Source organism: Notolabrus celidotus, chromosome 14, assembly GCF_009762535.1.
Source record: "Notolabrus celidotus isolate fNotCel1 chromosome 14, fNotCel1.pri, whole genome shotgun sequence".
Lineage (NCBI taxonomy): Eukaryota > Metazoa > Chordata > Actinopteri > Labriformes > Labridae > Notolabrus > Notolabrus celidotus.
This window is the reverse complement of record NC_048285.1, coordinates 7,660,083-7,668,880: the sequence shown is the minus strand read 5'-3', so window position 1 is coordinate 7,668,880 and position 8,798 is coordinate 7,660,083.

Below are 8,798 nucleotides of genomic sequence, written 5' to 3'. Positions count from 1 at the left end.
TCTTACTTTTATATTAGCTAAATATTTTCATTGCACTTGAAAGCGTCACAAGAAGTACACCTCCAGCAATTGCAGACTTTCATCAAAGCCCACAAATTGCTTTCTGTTTCATTGTGTGTTTCTTAAGGACTAAACAACTGTGAGTTAAAGTTGTAGGGAATATGTTCTGAGAGGGTAAGTAATATAGGGCCATTTACAGAGCAAATATAAAGAAAATCCATCATCCTTTTACTCTTTGCCCTGCTTAGTGAAGCAATGAAGCCATGTAAACAATTAAAACTGCATATTTTATAATTTTAGCAACCATCTCTTAAATTATGCTTGTACAATTTAGGTTTGAATTCCCCTTAATAACTTTAAAAAATCCTCTTATCCCTCTTTCCACAACGTTTTTAAGTCAGAGCTGTGTTTTCAGGTATGTTACCCTCACTGGGTTTATGCCAGTTATATGACAAGGACACATTTACTGTTGTTTTGAAAGCACAGACACTTTTTTTTTATATTATTGTAAGGCAGCAAAATGTCAGAGCTCAGACTTTCCCCTGATGGAAAACTGAGCTTCATAAAGATGATGATAACAATTTGAACAACATATACTGTAGGTAGTCTTTATGAGCTCTCATTGTTATAAATGTTTTATAATAACTCTCAATCCAACATGTATGTTAATAGACTTCAGTTTACAAATCAAAGCTTAGTGAGCATGGATTCAATTTAGAAATAAGGGAATGGTGATGTGATTTGCATGTTTTATTAGAGGAAGTTGAATGTAAGGATGTCTGATGTGTGGAAAATGGCACCTTTCCTTGTGCCTTCTATTCACAGCAGGGGGGTGTATTGACACTGTGTTGCTAAATGATGCTTTTGTTTAGTCCTGGAGCCAGGCTGGGGTAGATGTTGACACTTCTCTCTTGCAGTCAATAGTTGATTAATGCTTGTCAGAGGAAGTCAGATATAATAATTTGCCGTCCATCATTCTGCATGCTCAAAAATTTTTAGAACTGTGTCTGTTGGTGAATTAGCACAAAGCAGGATTATAGCTTCAAAGACATAACAATAAGTCTGCCTTGATCTCTTCATTCAGGGTTTGACCACAGGAGGGCAGAAGAAGGGATTGTATCATGACTGCTTTGACATAAGGCCAGCTTTCAGATATTAAGCATCGACTATATCGAGTGAACTATTAGTACTCTTTGGCTTCATGTGCTGATAGTTTGAAGATATAATATGAGTAGCTTTATTACACTAGATACTTGACACCAAACCAGGTATCAAAAATCCTTGACATGCATGTGTTCAGGTAAAAACAAATCCTGTCTCTGCCCTGTGTTTGTCTATAGAGTGGGCAGTGTACTTCTAGTAATCAGAGTGAATGACCTCCACTTTGGCAATGCTGATTTTTGCATTACAAACTGGCCTTGAAACACAGATGATCAACTCATCACCTACGCATCAACCCACAAAATACACAGTCCTACTGCGGGATAGCAAAGTGTTTGTTCTTGTTTGTGTGCTTGCAAAAATATGTCGGTCCTGAACATGATGTTGTTTTTCAAATGCACAAACATAACCTATCCCATCATTTTTGTTTACTGTAAGAAAAAAAAGTCTACCTCATGCAACTACCTCAAACCCATCTGTTTCTTCATTACATGTACTTTAACATATTCATTTCTTTACCCTTTGATCGCTGCACTACTGTCTTACCTAGGTTTGTATATATCATTTAAATGGTGACTGTTTAATGTAGGCTTGTAAAAATTTTTATGATATTAAACGTTTAGCGCTTGTACACAAAGAGTCAAGGTCTTCCCGGTCACAATCCATATACTGCATGTTAAGCTAAGTCTGATTCTAAAAAGAAATGCACGCACAGCTGACTCTTCACCAAAAGTTTTAAGGGCTAAGGACCTTGTTGAAAAAACAGATATGGAAAAAGCACAACAATGGTCTCAGTAAATTTAAAGCTTGCGTGTAAAGTTTTAACTTGTGGTGAAACATACTGAAATAAATACTGATGCCTCATTTCCGGCTACAAAAGTAACCATTGCTGTCAGCATCATGAGTGATTATTTCATTATTATCATCTTACTTTCTTATGAATCACCTGGTTGTGTTAAATAATTGACTCTGATTGTTCAACACCTTTAAAATTGTTTTTAATTCATAATGATAATAATACAAGTTAGAAACTTTATTTATGAAGCACTTTTCAAAACATGGTTACAAAGTTCTTTACAAATGAGAAAGATAATTAAAGCAAATACAACAGAAATGTGAGGAATACAGGGAATAAAAAAAGATGAAAAGGTTAAGACCACCAAAGGTAAAAGAAGTGAAACAATATGAAAAAAATAAAACACTATGAAAAGGCTTAAAACCATGAATGGCTAAAAGGAAACAAAAGAAAGAAAGGCTAAAAACAATCAAAAGATCAGAATAGAGATAGAATCCTGCCTATGATACTGTCTGAAAATTGAATAAAAGCGGCATCTGGAGGTTTTAACATGCTCAGATAACATCTCCTGTAAAAGCACATCTATATATATATTTTTTTTAAAGCGATTTAAAAGAGGATTAAGAGTTTGCCAATCTTATCTCCTCAGTTCCAGAGGATGGGGGCTCCGACAGAAAAGGCCTGGGTACCTTTGGTCCTCAGCCTCGACCTTGGAATGGCCAGCAAAGCCTTGGCTAAGGACCTCAGGTTACAACCAGGCACCTATGGGGTCCGGAGATCAGATATGGATGCAAGACCAGAGCATGCAAGGCGACAATAAAATCTTATGAGTGGAAACTCACCATGTGGCTGCTGATGATATGTCCCAGGGATAGTATGTAGAGGTAGAAGAGAAGTGATCCAGGGACTGACCCCTGGAGGACCTCAAGAGGTCAGAATAACAAAAAGCAACACTAGGGGACAACCTGTTTGTGCACCTTACAAGTGATCACACCGATTTGTGGAAATGTGTTATGGCACATCTACCACACTGTTTATGATTTCACCTCTTCCCGTTGACAATCTGGTTAGATTTAGATAGTATTGATAAACAACATGAAGGACATTTTTAGTATTACTCTCTATCTATATGGAGGGAACAAAACTTTAGGGCGCACTCACACTAGGCCCAGCTGCTCCATCCCCACTCCCCTGTTCCACACTGGCCTGCACTCACATTGCTCCAGGCCCAACAGGGTCTGATCAAGATGAGGCCTACCACTTGTACATACTATCACCTCCTTTTACGAGTTGAAATTGAAGGTAAAAAGTGAAGTGCCTAACTGTGCCATCATGAACATAAGTATGCTGGCATGAAAAAGTGGGAACCCTGAATTGACAATCCCACAATCCCCACCAGTTCTTCAAGGGAAAAAACAACAGTTTTTATTCAGACCAATACTGTTATTATTTATATCGATTTTGCAAGGTGGCAATAGGAGCGGTTGCATCATTATGTCTTGACCATTTTGCCTTCACATGCTTATGTTCGTGGAGGAGCCAACATACCGTGCCAAAGCACACCTCTACCAACTGTGCCAGGGCTGAGCAATGTACATACTGTAGCACTCACACTTGTCAAACAAACTTGAGTTTTGGGGTGGAACATGCTTGGACTATACTTCTGTGTCAAATCATGTAGCCTTGTGCCTACAGAAAAACCTATGTACTTAGTTCCAGGAAGAGAAGTTCCTGGAACTTCTGGTTGAAAAGCACCTTTAACCTGACATGCACCTCCTTAAACAACGCAGGCTTCGAGCCTTCTGGTGCACTTCTTGGTGTACTTGGTGGCAGACATTTCCAGTATCTCAGCTGTTCTATCATCTGTCTACACTGACTCAGCTGTACATGCCATCTCCTCTGACTTCTCTCTTTTCTTATGTGCAATAACTGCAGTATGATCAACTGCTGACTAGCATTTTTCAGCTCCAACGCACTGTCAATTAGCATTCAGGCTGGGTAATGCAGAGCGGAGCAGACACTCCATCGCACAACTATGTAGTGCCCACGACTGTGTGGACCACTGTGACTACACTGTAGAGTCAATGTGTAAGTATCAACCAAGCTTAAGAGTGTTGAGTTTTTCCTGTTATACTAACATACAGGATGGATTATACGACAATCAGTTTCATAAAGTTGAGTTAACATCAAATTTATCTCCAAAGAATTCATCAAATTGAGATATTGAAGCACCCACAGAAAGTTTTGCTCCATTTGTTGTTGTTGTGTCACCATTTAAGAGCATTCTGCCTCAATCTGGAACATGGTTTTCATCTGCTGGCATGACCTGACTGTAAACTAAGCTCTTTCAGAAACTGCATTATCAGTGTTAAGAGCAGTAAATGAAAAACAAGAGGCTCATAAAAGTAGAAGATATTTCCTTATCAATGGTCAAAATGACAACTCACTGCACGTTGGTTGGCATGGAATTTGCCCAAGTGTCCTCATTATTGTTTGATTAAGTGAGCATTGGGTCAGTGTTTGTAATGTGAGGATCATGATTCATGAGTACACAGCTTTTGCTCCTCTGATAATTCAGGTTATCTGAGTTCAGGGTGTCTTTTCTTACTTGCTTGCTTTACTGGCAGGGAGATGAATCTTACAAGTGACTCTCTGCAACCTGGCACTGTGCTCCACATATCCGTATTAAAGCAGAAGCGACCTCAACAGATGTGACACTGCAAAACAACATCTCCAGTTAATAAGAGTTGTATTGTTATCTGAAGTGGTGTGTTTGAGAAAATGACAGAGAGCTTCACACTGTTGCTCACAGCTGAGATAATCTCCCCTGCTGGTTTGAGAACAGTGCTCCATCATGGACGCAGCTGGAACAATGACATGACCTTTGAACCTCAGCCAGGGCCTGATCAAATGGTGGATTAAATATTTATCAGCTGCAGGCAATTACCCCACACCTGTCTGACTTTTTGATGGTCTATAAACCTAGTTGTTGATCATGAAAGAAAGTCTCTGTTTTATTGGAGTATTGATAAATCCTATCACAAGTGTAATCCTGGAAATCGTTATGTAATTGCTGAAGCAGTGGAACAAATTATTCCTTAAAGCAAACAATTGTCTCTGTAAATTGATGATATTACCTTAAATTAAGCCAGAATTATCTGGCTGGATCTTGGGCCCATAAGTGGCTCATATGATGTATTAGTGGTTGTGCCAAAATACTGTAGTTAAAGCTCAAAGTTAAAGGAGTTTTCAGCTGTTGATGAAACAGACTGAAATTAAATGAGATACCTCCTGCATCACTTAATTCTTCATGCCTCTAATGGATGTCACAGGGTAGCTGTCAAATTGAGTTCCTGTACACAAAAGCACAAGTCTTTTTTCAGCAAAATGTATTAAAAATGAGTGGTACATTTGTCGATCAAAAAAATATATATTTTTTGGAGCTACAATGAGGAGCTTTAATTCTGTCTTACCTTTGGAACTCCCTATGGACAAAGCTATGTGTTTTATCTGTTAGATGATCTTCTCCTGTACATGTTAGAGTAGTGTTTTATAATGTACAATCACATGATGCTTTCTTATGTACAATCAGAAACATGACTCACTGTGAATCATTGCATTGGCAAATGTCAAAAAAAAAAAAAAAAAAGGCTGTTTGTGTAGCGTACCTCTGATGCCCACTCAGCAGCAGCAGCAGCAGCAGCAGTAGTTATTGAAAATACTGACATAGTTATTCTTGATAGTCTAGTCGGAATTTGTTGGTCATAAAGATGTATCAGGGTTCATTTTAGTGTGTTCTACTTAAAACTCTTCAAAGGAGAATTAAAAAACATGACTTATAAATATTCAGGATAAGATCAGCAAAGAGCCAACATGCACCATCTATGTCCACAGAGGTCACCAAAATCAACACAAGCTGAGAGGGCCTCACAGGAGCTTTAACAGCTACCAAACTCCCTATTTGAAGATAATTGAAAATGTCCCATATATTTGGGATCTAAATCGTGAAACTTTTAATGTCATTAAATGGTTGCTCATTGTAACAATGGAGTGTTCACTTGTCCTCAATGTGTTACGAAACATACAACCTTAACAACTGTGTTGCCAACTAGGAGTTCTGAGTCTGTATTGATAACAGTTATGATGGCAGTAATCTAGATATCTCCTTGTGGATGCTGAATCAACGTGGTGCAGTGTAGCAAGCAGTATCAAAGGTTGCTGTTCCAGATAAGAGTCATTCTACTGACAAGACCCGTTTTACTCCTGGTCTGATGAGCTCAGAGGAGCTGATACGTGAACACTTATCTCACGGGCCAGGGCAAAAGCCCCACAGACAACAGAACAATGATTGCATACGTTGTTGAAAGGGGTCATATGCTGTGATCTGCTCTGCCCTTCACTGTTCTTGGTGTACACTGGAGGCCTGTTTACATTATATAGCATTGACACCAATAATAATAACACTCATAACACATTATCATTGACATTGCTATCTTAAGTCTCTTTAATCTGGTGTTAGTTTTGTCGTTGAAGATGGCTTCCACCTCTGAGTCTGGTTCTACTCGAGGTCTCTACCTGTTTGTAGGAAGATTTGCCATAGTGGATTAATGTCAGGCCTCTCTAAACAATATTACGAAGAGTAAAGTCTAAACCTTCTGTACATGCAATGTATCCTTATAAAACGTTTGTTGTGTTTGGCGCTACATACATTGGTGGATTTATGATTGCTTGTTGTCAGAAAATTATGGAAAATTGTAAAAAAAAAAAAAAAAAAAAAAAAAAACACATTACCAGGGCCCAGCGGTGGATCTGATTTTTTCTTCTCTTATCAACAATTCTGAAACCATGGACATATGCTTAGCTTCTCCAGATTCCCTGGTTGAAAATGAAACACATTTTCAAACTTACACTATATGGAATGGCAACTGCGACACTCTCTCTGTTCCTCTTTCAAAACCTCATTTTGCTCATTGGTGTAAGACAAATGGGTACAGTTAATAACATTAGCGTTAGTCTGGGCCTGGCAGGCCTTGATGAAGCGTGTGAAGGTGACAGCTCTGACACCTCTCTGTCTTCACAGCGTCATCAAGCTCAGCTTGGCTCCAGACCAACCAACATTTGAAGTGAATGTGTTTGATGTCGAGGGATGAGTGTAAGGACAGATGCCACAGTGTGAAATGACAGATAATAAAGGGAAATGGAAGAAGAGAGAGACAGGGAAAGGTTTAAGTGTTAAAAGGCTGTCTGTGCCTTTTGCTTCCCGTGACTCCATTGTTTAAGTGACCTTCTGTTGCTGAGCGTTATTTGGCTTTTAAATATAGATAGAGCCTCACCGCTACAGAAACCACAGGAGAGAGAAATGTGTTGGCCTTTTACACCACTTAAAAATAAAAAATCCTTTTGCAAATGTAACTAATTGCAACAAATGCAACAAATTCATGGCCGGCATGTGTTGAGATTGTATTAGAGAAGGGATTCAACTTCAATTCGAAAAAATGCACAAGACCAGATTGATTCTCCATATTGGCAAACTTCCAGATAGTTTGAGAACAAATTCTAGTGACAAACCCAAATATAACGCAACATACTTGCAGCATGCTGATTGGCTGAAGGGAATCATTAGTGGGACTATTTGGCTTTTTATTCTGTGCATTTTGTGAGAAACTTGTTAATTATTAAGTTATAAATGGAAAAGAATAAAACTCAAGCAACATGCTGCTCAAATTAGCAACTGCTCAAAGCAGTATTGATTAAAAAAAAATGTTAGAGTACTAGTATTAGGAGAGAAAGCATTGAGCATACAGGCTACAGGAACTATGTTATGCAAGAGACATAGGACAGTTGGTTAAAACCGATTGCCACAGATGACAATGATTAACCTTGCACCTAATAACCCTGCACTTTTAGACCCCTGCAGAAAGTTGTCCAAAATAGAGAGAGCAAGATTTTACCTCTATCATGCTCACTCAGAATCACTCCTGTGGCCTATATTGCAAAATGGTTGATAAAACAAGTAGGTCTGAAAGTGTATACACTTTGTTAAATTGACCTGTCAAGGTCCAACTTTAAAGTTGTCGCTCCATTTTCTGTTTTTACCGCAAACTTTCAATCAATATATTTTCTTTAAATAGTGGAGAAGAATTATATATTTCATTCAGCAAATGACAGAAGAAAAGTATAAAACTTTCCATCATGAAATGTCACCAGTTTCACTTGTGTGACAGCAGACATTCTCTGCTTTCATTATTTCATCCAAGTAATAAAAAAAAGGAAGAATATGTCCATGAACGTAATTAAAGAATAATTTGTTGTGGTGATCAATCTTAGTTCTCAAATACACAAAGCCACTGTGACAAAGTCCACTGGTGACAGAACAACAAACAGCATGGCACACTCCACTCTTTAACCTATTAATCACTGCACACTTCAATCACTTTGCTTTCTGTAAACTTAAATAAGTTTATCTGGATGCTCTTTGTATCCATTCCTGATTCTCATATTTTACATGATATCATAAGCTTCTGTGTGGATATGAGTGTATGTACTGTATGTATGTCACAAGTCACTGTCTCCTTGTTTGTTCTACTCGCCTGTGTCACTTGGGAGCCGTTTTGGCAACACTGCGAATCTTAATGTGCGTATGCTTTTCTTCACACTCTCCTTCAACAAATGGTAGCTAAGAAAACCACTGGGAGGGGGTTGACCAAAACTATTGTTTGAAGTGAAAGCTGCAAAATTAAGAAAATTTATTAGACCAGACTCCTGCCAGACTACACAGTTTTGACCATTATTTGACTCTTTTCTTTCTTTCCTAATTTCTTTTCTAGCTTCAATGTCCAAA